Here is a 14618-nt window from a genome sequence, read left to right as displayed (position 1 = left end):
GTTGGCCATGTAGGAGTCCAGTGCCCTTAACTACTGTCCCCTGTATTGACGGATACTAAGAAACCCAAGCCCCTCTTAAATCACAGCACCTTGAGTTAACTACAATGAATCTTATTGGGCACAGCCTTCCAGACAGTCTTCTACATAAATAGGTACATTTATATTTGTATTTGCGTGTGCATTTGCATCAACTTTCAATAAGTGGGAAGACTGATGTTACCTTGTAATTTTAAAAAATCTGATAAATGATTGTCAAGTCATTTCAAGCATAAATGGAAATATTTTCCTATTGGTTTGTATTTTATCCATCTTAGTCTATTCCCAGTAACATAACTTAAACTTCGAGTCTTCTTTTTTATTTGTTCATTAATTTATTTCTCCTATGATCAAGAGTGACAAAGACAGAGAGAGAGAGAGAGAATGAGAGATGGCACCATCTACAGGGTCTTGCTACCTTAACCTACCCCCAGCTATAGCCAGCCTGGGATCATGGGCACACACATGTCCAGCCTGCCCAAGGAGCTCTCTGGAGGTGATCCTTGCCATGTGGGCCATCGCATCACTGCCTGGCCCAACTTTCAATCTTCTTAAGCCTAATCATCATGTAAGGACAGGTTGTGTTTTTAAAAAACAGGTGGGTACAACTGCAGAGCTGTGCCCCTGCCCCCAGGTCCCTTAGAGGACCACTGGCCCTAGGCATGTCCTTTCTGGAGACCCACATCTGGAGACACCGGGAGAGGTGAGGTTGAGGTATGAGGGCCCACTGCCCAGGTGTATTGCTTTCTCTGCTTGATCCTGCCCTTCCTCCTGTCTTTACAAGGGTTAATCCTCTTAAGAAACATCTTGAAATTTAGCTTCAGCTTCTGAAGAACCCAACCTGCCACGGTGGGTTTTGATGTTTGTTTGTGAAGGGGCTTAGTGGTCACTGGTGTGTCAGGCACTGCGCTGAAGCCACTCTTACTGATGTCTTCCGCCCAGTGGAATCCCGAGGAGTCCAGGGTCTCGTGACCCATTCCTGGTTTCGGAGTGGCCTGAGCTCCTCCACTCCTCCACAGAGCATTTGAAGAATTTGGCTTTGGGCAAAGTGCTGAAGCTGACTGCTTTGTGGTTTTAAGGGAAAGCTTAAAAAGCTTTCTTGCTGTGGGTATTCTCTGCAGTAAAGACCCATTTTAATTGTTTATGACATTAATCAATTAAAGATTTATTTGCCTTGGGACAAATTTCTTTTGAACAGCTGAAAGCTCTTGTCTGACAGTTTTTTTTTGTTTGTTTATTTTGGCCTCCAACAGATAGATCCCCCTTCTTGGCACCTCCCTGCTTCGCTCCTGCACTCAGTGAATAGGGTCTTCTCAGGTCCTCTTTTGGCACTGCCTCGTCAGTCACTGTTTAATTCCAGTAGAAATTGTACTCTTCCTAATCGGGTGGGAAGGGTTATGGAGATGGGTGTGCAGGAAACAGTGAATGCCTTTTTGAGGCCCACTGGGGGGGGGGGGCTTGTTCTTATCACTGCATTTGCTCCACTGCTTTGCTGAAGCATTAACCAAGATGTGGACCCTGGGGCCAGCCGTTGGCATGGTGGTTAAGGCTGCTGGATCCCACATAGCTGACTGGGCAGTTTGAGTCCCAGACCTCCAGCTTGAAAACCACATTAGTCGGGACCAGCAGTTAGCGTAATGGCTATGTCTCTGGACTCCCATGTAGTCAACCGCAGTTCGTGTCCCAGACCGGGTGGCTTAAAACTCACGCCTGGCGCGTGTGCGTGCGTGCCCAAGATCCCGAGAGGAGAATGGAGGAGAAGGGATTGTGGCGTGGTCATCCCCCTGGGAGGTGATTTCTCGCTTTCTGTCTCTCTGTTTCTCTCTGTCTGGCGATTACACGCGCCGTATAGCAAAAACCTCTCCCCCCTCCAAAAAAAATGTAAAAAAAATAAAAAGAGAAAGAAAACCACATTAGTACATTCATGTATGCCCCAAATCTTGACAGGAGAATGAGAGGGGATGATGGATGGAGTGGCAAATCCTTTGGGTGTGCTTTCTCACTCCGCCCCTTCTCTGTCTCTTTCTGGTGAGCATGTACCCCCTCTGATAAAAAAAGATCATGTGGACCCTGCCCCTCCCCGTCTCGAGGTTCCTGGGAGAGACCACTCCCAGCAGCGTGTGCTGCCCCAGCCCAGCCCATTGACTGAGCAAGCTCTCAGGGAGATGCTAAACTACGCCCTTCTGACTCCCAAAGTTCAGTGTATTTTGATACCTTTAAGGTTTCTTTAGCCGCTACAGTGTAGGGTTTAGAATCTGTGTGAGTTTTAGGAGGACTCGCAGAAAGGCTTGGCCATGGCTTTTTTACTACCTCTTTCCTGTCTTTTTCCCTTTTTTCTTTGATGTGGGGGCTCCTCTGGAATTATGCTGACTCGGTGACCCTGCTCTCCACAGAGTGCCCACATGTGACCAGCGTGTTAGCTAGGACTGAAGAGGAGAGTTGGGATTTTCACAGGAAGTTTGCAAAACGTCGTTTTATATAAATGCAGATGTTCAAAAACCTTACTGGTTTAATGGATGTTTTTCAAAGCTATTTAAAAGTTCCTTTTTTAGGTCAGCTGGTGGCGTGATGGTGTGATGGCTAGATCCCACATGGCTGATTGCTCAGTTCGAGTCTTGGAGATGGGGGCTGGGAGAAACATACCTGGTGTTTGTGCATGCATGCCCTCAATCCTGAGAGGAGAACAGAGAAGGGATTGTGTGTGGCATCCACGCTGGAGCTGCTTTCTCACCTTCGCTTTCTCTGTCTCTTTCCAGCTAGTACACATGCCCTCTAACAAGTTGACAGTTTTTTTTCCCTTAAAAAAGCACCTCGGATGAGAAAATGCTGCTAAATAAGTTTTACTCTACAGAGGGTAACAGGTAAAGACCTGAAACCAAAGAAACTGTTAAGCTTTTTATTCCCCCCTTGTCTAATTTTCTCTGGAAGGGGAGAAAGGTCTATAAAAGCATTCATCTATGTCCACCTTTTTAATGACTTAGTCTTGCCACTGTGTTTGCCTGAGGGAAAAGAACTCATAAGTAGATAATACACCACGGGGGACAGAAAGCCTTTCACAGTCATTTAGTTCACTCTCTTCATTTTTGGGATCGGGAGGTGGGCGGAAGAGGAGGAGCGGCCAGAAGGCAGTTCCCAGGGGCAGCCGCTGTCTGGCGCTTGTGTGCTCTCACCACCATCTGCCTCTTGCTGTTTTTTTGTGTGAAAGGGAGTTAATGATTTTTTCCAGAACCCAGAATTCTCGACAACTTTTCTCTTTGGCCCTTCCAAGACCAGACAACAAAATGCTCATCTGAGTGTAGACAGGGCCACTTCTGGAGAGGAAAGGTATGCACTACCCATGCATCGGTCTGGAATGCTTGCATGTGAGTTTGCCTGATCTTCTGTCCCCGATGTGAGTTGATGGTGTCCCTGTGCTGTTAATCACTGTTCATAAAGATGCCCTGGATCGGCGTGATTGAGCTGGATTCCTGGAGTAAGCATTTGAGTATCCACCGATAGATGTTGTACAGTATGTCTCCATCCCATATGTAATTACCTTTAGCCTTGTCTTGAATTTTGACCTAGAATGTTATGGGTCTTCCTTTAAAGATGAGCTTAGAATCATCCGGGATGACTTGAGGATAATACAGCTTAAATACAAAATACTGATATAGTCATCTCTGGGAATGCTTTCTATCTCCTAAGTTAGAAAATTAAGGAAATATATAAGTGTGCATATTTTAATTACTCACTGGGCAGGTACTATTCTTGCTCTTGAAATAAGTGATGAGCCACCTTCTGCTCTTAAGTTTCTTTCAGAAAACAACAGAATTCTGGAAAATAAAGAGCAGGATTCTGGGTAATAAAGAGCCGGTGCTAGGAGAGTGGATAGGAAGAGTACCTAACATGGCCTGGAGCCCAAGGGGGATTTTAGAGAAAGCTGGAGCCTGAAAGACCAGGAGCAGGAAGTAGCCAGACCCAGGAAGAGGAAGGAGGGGGAAGGAAGGGGTGTTCTAGCCAGAAGACATATTGTGTTCAAAGGCCATGAGCCCATGAAAAACACGCCTCCGGGGGAACCACTCCTAACTTAGTGTGATGAGGGTGGGGGAATGGGAAGGAGTGAGACTGAGAGTAAGCCAGGACTCTGGATCAGGAAGAGCCTTGTGCATCAGCCACAGGGTACCGGGCACTGTCCTGAGGGCAGTATCTATTGAAGGGTTTTAAGCAGGGGAATGAAATGCACTTTAGAAAAACCACTGTGGCCTACAAATTTTGAGAAAAGATTGAATAGATTTAACATGGAAGACTGGTTAGGAATGTGTTGCAATATATCAGGTCATCAGAAAAGTCATAACATATCGGTCTATGTTTTTTATGCAAAAAATGTGTGTTGACTTTTCAGATGACCCAATAGCTCAGAAAAGAGAGGATGAGACCCCGAACTGGAATAGGAACAGCAATTATGGAGATAACCCAAGAGCTAAGTGAAAGGCAGACCTGGAGACAGTTGGTGTTTTGATGTGGGTGGTAAAGGTGAGACAGGAATCCAAGATAACGGCCAGGTTTCTGACTTGGGCACAAGAACACATGGGGGAGTCATTCTCAGAAAATGAACATAGCCGACCAAAGCGGAGCAAGTTGTGGGGTGAGCTGGAGCTGGCATTGGTCCTGCGGAGTTGGCATTGGTCCTGCAGAGTTGGCAGTGCTGGGGGGAGCATTTCATGAATTATATTGCCATTCAGTCAGGTGTTCTGGCTTTAGAGGTACTGAACACAGAATGTCTGAGCTGGAAGGACTTGTGATCTAGAAAGGAACCTCCAGGTGTTTTTTGTTTGTTTGTTTGTTTGTTTTTGGTATAAGTTTTTGCCTTAGGGTGAGTGTGCCTGCCAGAGACAGAGACAGAGAGAAGGAAAGTGAGAAATCAGTTCCCCAGGGGAAATGACCATGCCACAGTCCCTTCTCCTCCATTCTCCTCTTGGGATCTTGAGCACACATGTACACATGCCCAGAGTGAGTTTCAAGCCACCGGATCTGGGACTTGATCTGCAGTTGGCCATGTGGGAGTCCAGCAATCTAACCACTATGCCATCTACTGGTCCCACAAACCTTTGATTTTCCACATGAGGAAATGGGAGTCCTGAGAGGTGGAACCACCTTGCCTAGGGTCACAGAGCTACCTCTTGGTCTATATGAGACTAGTACCGAAGTTTCCAGCATCTGTTTAGGACTGTTTTCACTCCTGTTACTAGCTTAGAGGCCTCTGAGAAACATGCAGACTTGAGTGTATGTAGCCATGTTGTCCCTTCTTGGTTAGAATTGTAGACAGTAAAAAGCGGGCCATAAATCCAGTTGGGGACTATGCCCCGTTTGCATCTCATTCCATTCCATCTGCCCGGTCTTAACATGATTCCGGCAACTTTGTTAGGCAAGTGGTTGCTCAACACAGTGGAAAGTCTTAATTACTCTTTAATAGCTATGTACAGAGGGAAAGCCAACTTTAATGTTTAATCATTTGGATGTCTCTTGAGAAAGTTTATTTTAGTATTCTACCGATATAGCCATAAAATATATAAATGCGTATTTTTTACATTTTCATTTTCATTCTGGAGCTCAGTGACACAAATATGTTTTCTTTTTAAAGTATTATTTCTAGACAAACACAGCATATTTAATGAAAAATTAAACTTTAAAACCCACTCCCAGTCATTTTATAATAACAACAAGAAATAATTCAAGCTTTATATTCTTTTCGTCCTTTTCTCTACACATCTATATGGTAATCCGAAGTTACATTCTCTCTCTCTTTTTTGAACATTCTTTCATTAGCTATTTTACCATGTTGTTCATTCACTTACCCATTCGCCCATCCACCCATTTATCCATTCAGCAAACATCTGCCCGTCTTCCAAATGGCAGGTACTCTGCAGGGTTTCAGAGCTTACAGTCGTGTCAGTCCTCATGAAACTGACAAGCGGCGAGTAGGGAAATGGCTGCTTTGTATCGTAAATAGGTAGCAAATAAAGCTGCATGGCAAAAGTCACGCGGGAGGTAATAAATTTGGTGCAGCATGTTTTCCCCATGTTGTTGTTCAATATTGTAGCAGTCAGTCTCAGTCAGAAACACTTGGCATGTCCAAATTAGGGTAAATCCAGGGGGATTTTGTGTAGGGACAGTTTACAAAAGTGGGGTAAGAGGATAGGGAGGCCACCAGATGTGCCTCTAGTGACTGGAAAGCACACTGAGACCCAACAGGGCTGGCGAGGCGGAGGGTCTTGAAACTCTGAAGGGGATCTTTGGGAGAGATGGACCAATTAAGAGCTTAGTTCAGAGAAATACACTCCAAGTCATGCTCTGAAAAGGGAGATGGGTAAATCAATGCCCAAGCTTCCATTCTTTTCTTCCTCTAATCTTTCCTTATTTTCCACCGGACTCCCCACTGGCGAGACCCTGCTAAAAGCCAGCAGGCCAGAGATACTGAGGATGTGTCTGTGAAGGTCAGCTCTCCAGGGCAAGGAGTAGGGGAGGCTGCTGAAGAGGGGCAAACAGGATATCCACACAGGGTTGTTGTTTTTTTCAATCGTTGATTTTTATTTCCTTCTTCTTCAAGTATATAATAAATAAAGGAGAGAGAGACCCCTGGCAGGGTCCTGCCACACAGATTGCTCCCTTCCCTGGACAAAGTTGTTTTTAAAAGTGATTTGACAGACGTACTGGATGCCCACCGTGTGTAGGATAATAAAGCAATGGCTGGAATTGGGAAACTGGGTTTATTGTTTGGAGAGATTTTTTTGTTTGTTTGTTTGTTTGTTTGTTTTTACTATAGGGCACGTGAGCTTGCGAGACAGACAGAGAGAGGCAGAGAGACAGAAAGCGAGAAATCACCCCACAGGGAGGATGGCCATACCACAATCCCTTCTCCTCCATTCTCCTCTCGGGATCTTGGGCACGCACGCACACATGCCTGGCATGAATTTTAAGCCACTGGGTCCGGGACGTGAACCACAGTCGACTACATGGGAGTCCAGCGACATAGCCATTACGCTAACTGGGTTTATTGTTTGGATAAATTGTGCTCTTTTAGAATGTCTTTTGCTATTTTTAGACATGTGCCAATGTGAGGTTTAGTGTGTCCGCTGAAGATTTCTAATGTATTTCAAACGTCTTTAGTAGACACAGGCATTGGGAAGTGGACTTTAATTCTAGTTCTGACTCTGACTCATTCATTTCTTCATTCATTCATTTGTTCAGCCATTGAACACATTTTTTTCCCTGCTTTTGTTTTGGAGAGATTTTTGCTCCCGGGCATGTGCTCTCCCTGGAGAGATGGAGAGATAGAAAGAGAAAAAGTGAGCAATCATCCATTCCGGGGGGGGGGGGTGTCACACCGTGGTCCCTTCCTCTCCATTCTCCTCTCGGGTGTGAGTTTTAAGCTGCTGAGTCTGGAACTCGAATTGCAGTTGGCCAGCACCTTAACTGCTCTGCCACATGCTGGCCTCCTGCTTTTTTTGAGGTGCAGCTTTTACTTGGCAAAAAATAAAATGTATTTGTTTTAAAATTATTTATATGCATGCATGCATGCATGAGAGAGAGAGAAAAGAATTCCTTCCACAGGCTTGGCCTCTCCATGAGCCCCTTCTTGCACTCCTTCTGTCCTCCAGGATCCTGAGCACACATGTAAACGCTCTCCTTGTTTTCAGGCTTCCTAGGCTGGGTGCTTGAACCACAGTTGGCTTGTAGCTTCCCACTCCACAGTCTGGCATGCCACAGAGGCTAGACCTGGGCAACGTCATTGTACACAGCACAGTTGGTTCTTAGACACTTGTGTGCCACCAGGTCTGTGTCCAGGCATTTCAGGCCCGCCAGGAGGCTCCATGGGCAGCCTCCCATGTACTTCCTGCCTTTTCTGCGCTGATCCTGTAAGGACTTTCTTGGCATGAGTACATCTCGTCTTTTCTGGACCTTCACATAGATGGAATTATGCAGCGCCTATTCTTTTGTGTCTGTCACCTTTCTTTCATCATTATGTCTGTCAGATTCTGTCACATCTTTTGCATGTAACAATAGTTTATTCTTCTTTGCTAATATTTTCATAGGGGAATTCATTCTAGCCCTTTCTTGGGAAATTCGTTTTCTTACAATTCGAGGGGAAAAAAATCAGTTAAGAAATCAGAAAAATGATGGGTCATCAGGTGGTGTGGTAGTTAAGGCACTGGGCTCCTACATGGCTGACCATGGTTCAAGTCCTGGACCTGGCATTTTGCCTTTTTCACTTTCCTTCTCTATCTCTCTGTCTCCCTCTGGTGAGTACATGTGCCCTATAACAAATTAAAAATAGATAAATAATGAAATTTAAAAATGGAATAATTATTTTTAAAAAAGAAGATGGGAAAATGAGAAGAATATTACAGTTCTCCTGTGAGCAGACATTGGCTGTTGTCTCCACTGACACGCAGTGGTTAAAGAGCAGGACTTGCACAGTGCCGGATGAAGGTCCACATTTTGGGAAGACCACCTTACTGTGGCTCTCCCCTTGTCATACATGTCTGTGGCAGGTACTCTGCTGCTAGTGGTGAATCATTCCTGCAGGTCTAGTAACTGTTAATATATTTATACACAAAGTATACTTTATACAAATCCGATGAGGGTTGGGCCAATGAATAGTTAAGTTTGGGAAGCAAAATAAGTCCTTCAACTGGCCATTTCAACATGTGATTCTGTGTTGTGCTGTTAGACTTGGTATGTGATCTTCATGTTAGGTTATTCAACTGCCATCCAGTAATGGTCACGCTTGTTTTCTGAGTGTGCTCTAAGATACAGACCTTTGTAAATAATATGGAACTTAGTATTTCTTCTTAAGTTACAGAGACAGAGGGAAAAGAGAGCCAGCAACCCCAACAGGGCCCTGACGCTGTGATCCATTGTGATCCACTGTGATCTACCTCCGTCTTCAGCTGGCCCCAGATCACAGGCAAACACATTCCTGTGTGCTCAAGGAGATGTCCAGATTTGAACTGGGAACCTTTGCATGTGGGATGGCCTGAGTATCTATCCTGTTTGCCACTATATGGAGCTGACCCTTTAAATAGGGTTTTTAGATGATGAGTAAAGAATATGCACAATGTTGCATTGTCTCCATTTTTTCTCTTCCTTATCCTGCAAGTTGGTATCTGTCGGGAATTTGGAAGCACCACTGCTGTGCTTCCAAATTAGTTAGTGACAGGATGAGTGTGTGTGGAGCGGGGCGTGCAGAATTCCAGTGTGTGAATATGTGGTAGCATATATGTATCCATCTAGTTGTTGATGGGCCATTTGGGGTTGTTTCAGTTCGCGGGTACTGTGAAGAATACTGCTCTGAACATCCCGTGTGTGTCTTCCAGTGACATAAGCACTCATTTCTATTAGGAATCAACAGACATTTTAAAGTCCCCTTTAGAGCGTTAGGCATTGTGCTCAGTGCTAAGAGAAGGGGTGTCGTGTGCCAGGGTCTTCTGCTTCTGGAACTGTAGCTTGGAGATGAGAAGAGCACGTCTGAGGACGGGGATCCAGGGGAGGGGAACAAAGGAAGTGGCTTGGTTTCTCTCACTGTGAAATGGGCTGAGTGGTGGGAATGCAGGAAGGGCAGAGAGGAAACACCGTGTTGTTCCTCAGAACTTCTCAGTTTGGGTCTAGGAGCAGGACATAGAAGGAGGGAGAAGGGTATGGAGGCCTGCTGAGAGTGGGCACTTCTGGCCTGAGAATCCTCTTCCTTTCCCTCCAGTGTCATATAAATATAGTCACTCTTTTGTGTATGCTGACATAAGGCTGGAGAGGTCCTAGGGGCTTTTCCAGTTACTAAGTACTGCCATTCTAGAAATTCTCCCTGCAGTGTCTGAGGTCATACCCTAGGGTACTGCTAGCCATCATGTTCCTCTGACGTGATCGGAGCAGAAGTAACTCTGTGCAGGGGCCTTTCCACGGCAGCCATGGCCCAGAGGAGGGGAGGCACATGGGGCCAGGGGGAAGGGTTTCACTTGGGGAAGGGACACTCAGCACTCCCCACACTAGTTAGTGACAGGACGAGTGTCTGTGGAGCGGGGTGTGCAGCTTTCTGGGTTGTGTATCTGGGGCATGTGTCTTTCTGCACTCATGGATGTTGTGTTGGTGCTTTGCCAAGCATCGCCATATTGGAATCTGTTTGACTGGGGCCTAATGAATCATTACACTGAGCTCTGTGAGCAAAGTGGGAATAGGCTGGAATCTAACAGCAGTTTTTATTTTTATTTATTTATTTATTTTTTTGAGAGATTGTTGCTATAGGGTGTGTGCCTGCTGGAAAGATAGAAAACAAGAAATCACCCCCTGGGGGGGATGGCCATGCCTCAGTCCCTTCTCTGTTTTCCTCTTGGGATTTTAGGCATGCACACATACGCACCATGTGTGTGTCTCAAGTCACCCGGACTGGGACTTGAACCACAGTCGACTATGTGAGAGTCCAATGACGTAATTATTACTCCACCTGCTGGTTTCGGAATCCAGCAAGCAGCACTGTTAATGACTGTGTGTGTGTGTGTGTGTGTGTGTGTGTGTGTGTTTATATGAATGAGTAAAACCTAGTGTGCCTCTTTTTTTTTTCTTTTTCTTTCTTTTTCTTTTTTTTTTTTTTGGAGAGGTTTTCCCTATAGGGCGCGTGCGCTCGCCAGAAAGAGGAAGACAGAGACAGAAAGCGAGAAATAACCCCGCAGGGGGGATGGCTACACCGCAATCTCTTCTCCTCCATTCTCCTCTTGGGATCTTGGGCACGCACGCACATGTGCTAGGCGTGAGTTTAAGCCGCCGGGTCCAGGACTTGAACCGCGGTTGACTACATGGGAGTCCAGCGACATAGCCATTACGCTAACTGCTGGTCCCGTGGCCTCTGTTTAAAAGGACCTATGGATGAGTTCTTTACTGCTATTACGTTACTGATTTTCCATGAATTTTTTTTCCCCTCTATTTTCCTTTCCTAATGGAGAGAGGGGCTTGCCCAGAGATGAACCCAGAGAGAACCTGGAATTTGATTCTGTTTCCTAATTTTATCCGTCCCCTTTGGAAATACTATCCTCATCCATGATTCTTTCCTGTGAGTTGAATGTTCGGCCGTGAAGTCGGAGCTTTGTAACTCGTGTTGATCCTGAGACCCTAGGGGGCTGGTGGAGAAAAACTGTGAGGTCTCCTTTTCCTTGTGCTGCATCTCGCTTTGTTCGTCTATCTTTACCTTCTTTTTAATTGTAAACTGCCTCAGGCCTTTTTTTGAAAGAGGTGAGGGTTTGAGTACCAAAGAGTAAACTTTCCATTATCCAAATCCAAATAGCCAGAAAGCTGGGCAAGGATTATTTCCGCTCCTCAATTTTGAGAGACAAACTCAAAGTATGATGATTAAAAATGTCCAGGCTGTGTTATAAGACTATAAGACTCTTTCAGTCTACCTTCCTCCTTGGTTTTCCTTGCATTCTGCCCCCAGTGCCTTCTCTCTAGTACCCTAGGATATTTCTAATTACCGATGTACCTTTCAGCCATGCAAGAGAGCCTGAGTAATTGTGTCCCACAGACAGTCCTGTCCCCATTGTGTTACTCCCCTGCTTAAGACCTGCCGTAACTCCCATTGTCATTAACTTCAAAAGTGCCCCTGTTTAACCTGGCCTCTGCTCTCCCATGTAACCTCACCTTCTGTCTCTACACTCTTCACTGTCTCTGCTCTGGGTTCCTCTGGGGTCCCTTAGCCTGACTGGCTTATTATTGCTATTTTGTTTTTGGAGATTTTTTTGCTATTGGGCGTGTGTGCTTGCCAGAAAGACAGAGAGAGACAGAAAGCGAGAAATCACCCCCTGGGGGGATGGCCACGCCCTAATCCCTTCTCCTCCATTCTCCTCTCAGGATCTTGGGCATGCACTCATATGCGCCCGGCGTTACGCTAACTGCTGGTCCTACCTCACTCCACTCTTGAGCACCATCCTTCCAAGCACCATTGATACAGTTTCTCCCTGGGAGTTGCTAACGTAACTGAGGACTGCAGCTATCCCCTGCTGTTTGAAAGCCTATCTGTCCTATCTCTGTCCAGCAGACCATAGACAGTGCTGAGGGCTGCCCAGTGTTTCCATGATTGAGAATGTCAGTGGCAGGCTTGTTGTTTTGGCCTTGTAGGCTGGAATAGCTTTATTGATGGCAAGTGGTGTGGACACCCTTCCTGCAGAACTGGCCACAGGCCCGAGTGCAAGGTGAGGTCCAGTGACTTTGGGGGAGGAGTTTGTCCCGCAGAGAGGTTAGTAAGAGTTTGGGTGATTGGCAGCCTTCACTCTCCTCTGGCATCGACAGGAAATCTGTGGTAAGAGTCTAGAGAAGACTAGCCACTCCCGCGTCCCTCTGGATGGTTGTGCTTGGAGTATGTTCAGGTGATAGGGGAGACAGACGGTTAGAGCATGCACCCTCAGCGGGAGCCAGCTTTTGGGTTCTGGATGTTTTATTCACCGTGTTCACTGCTTCTACCACCCAGTCCTACCACACTCTTCTTCCTCCTTTTATTTCATTACTAAGTACAGGGTACGTATTTTAACATCTAGGCTGTGACCTCTTGAATCATTTCAGTGTTCACTTCATGGACGTAGTTTCAGTTAGTGGCGTAGTCCCCCCACTCGTCCTCTCATCGGCCACGCCGTTTTCCACTGTGCTTTGTAGTTTGCTTTGCTAGCCACTGAGGCCAGTCCGTGCCTGCTACTTTCTCATGATTCCTTGCTGTACTTCTAGAACGGTTAGCCACTGAGGCCAGTCCATGTCTGCTACTTTCTCATGATTACTTGCTGTACTTCTAGAACATTGGGGATGTTAGACTCCTTTCTTCTGTAGACATAGCTCAGAGTAACCATTTTAAAGACCAGAAAATGGAGCCTTAAGGTACTTTTAAATATTGCCTATAGGTTTGCCTGCCCCCCCCCTTAAAGTGACTTCTTTGTTTGCCACTGATGACCGATTATTTAGGAACTGAAAAAAATTAAGGGTCTGTGGTACTTCTCTTTCCATTAACTGGCCGTTAGGAGTTTCATCAAAAGCGAAGTTACAGAATGCTAAACATGAGTGTAAAATATGAACGTATTGACCTGTGTCACTGAAACACCTGCAGGTGAGAGCTGGCTTGGTCAAAGGAGTCAAGTGAAGTCCCTCGTTCTCATTCTTCCCTTTTCTGGTTCTGTCTCCTATTGCGTTGACTCCCTTTGCAGAGTCTCCCCTCCTGCTCCAATGGCCTCTTGTCTGTTTTACGTGCATTGAGGAAATGGATTCTCAAGCGTTAGATAGTGTCTACCTATGCATGCACCCCGCCCTTTAAATCCTGGGTCGGCTGCCCTGATGAGAGGATCGGGTGTGAGGTAGAGGCCACTGGTGTATGTGAAGATCACAGTGCGAGTCAGACCCGAGGCTCTTATGAGTCCCGTTTCAGTTACTGATTGCTGCATGCAAACTTCAAAACCCGGTGTCTTAAAGTAACACCTTATTACACCTGAGGATTCTGTGAGCCAGGAATTGGGGCAGGCCTCATAGGGCATAGCCTGTGATTGCTCTGTGATGTCTGGACCTCAGCTGGGAACAGGCCAGACAGCTCTCCTTCCTTCATTCTGATCCCCCTTCTGCCCACAGTACCGGCCTTTGCGTATCACTAGCTTGGCCTTTCTCAGTGCATGGCAGCCTCAGTCTGGATCAGATTTTGTACATGAGAATATCAGGCCTCCCAGACAGAATGCTCCCAGAGATAAGAAGTGGAGGCTGCCAGTTTTCTAAGGCCTGAGCCTTGAAATATGCGAAGCGTCACTTCCATGTCCTGTCGGCCAGGCAGTCACAGAGCCTGTCTACATTCAAGGGCACAGGACTTCACCCCTACTTCTTGATGGGGGGGGGTTGTGTCAGAGACTATGTAGCGATATCACATCTGCCAGAGTCACCTTGTCATCTAAGCCTTCTATGCACAGATTACAAACCTGAGACCCTGAAACAAGTAATCTCGGTCCAGTTCGTCTGAGCCAACTTTTCAGAAGTAAGATGAAAACAAACTACAGCCAGGACCGAAGCCTATATATACCCTGTTGCTAGAACACCTGCACTCAACACATTTTGCTCTATGTGGTTGAGCCACAGACCGAGCAGGGGGAGCCAGGGTATGTTGTTTTTATCTTTGCAGATAAGATGCTGGCCAGATACAGCCTGTCAGTTGGGAGGGAGCTGCTCTGCATCAGCCTCAGGCTACTTGGCTCTCCGGGACTGCTTCTGCGGCCACTATCCTGGAGGGAGAGCCTCTCTGGATGGTGCTGCAGAGGATCCCTTTGCTCGGGGCCTTTCTGCTCCCTGGAGGGGGAATGGAGGTCAGGGGTGGAAGGGACTGAGGATTCCAGCTGCTTGTCTGAGCTGCCTTTTCTTCCCTTCACCCAGCACTCTGCCCATTAATTAGTGGGCCGCTGACACATTCCTGTTTGAATCAGTCACTCTGTAAGCTCATACTGCAATATTTCCTGGGTTTACTATCTCCTTCCAACCTGCGGCTTTGCACCATCTGGTGTGCATGCATCCACCTAAGGGAGAGAGTTGAGAGGCAAGGGAGACAG

The 14618-nt window shown here is 46.4% G+C and overlaps 1 protein-coding gene across 1 annotated transcript in view; it reads left to right on the top strand.

Moving 5' to 3' along the window:
- The window catches only part of MB21D2 (Mab-21 domain containing 2), a gene marked incomplete at its 5' end in the record, with an annotated part of 139976 nt that overhangs the window by 44243 nt on the left and 81115 nt on the right, over positions 1-14618 (top strand). The window lies entirely within an intron of this gene.

This window comes from Tupaia chinensis, unplaced genomic scaffold, assembly GCF_000334495.1.
Source record: "Tupaia chinensis unplaced genomic scaffold, TupChi_1.0 Scaffold141231_1, whole genome shotgun sequence".
Classification (NCBI taxonomy): Eukaryota; Metazoa; Chordata; class Mammalia; order Scandentia; family Tupaiidae; genus Tupaia; species Tupaia belangeri.
This window is presented reverse-complemented; position numbering and strand designations above follow the sequence as displayed.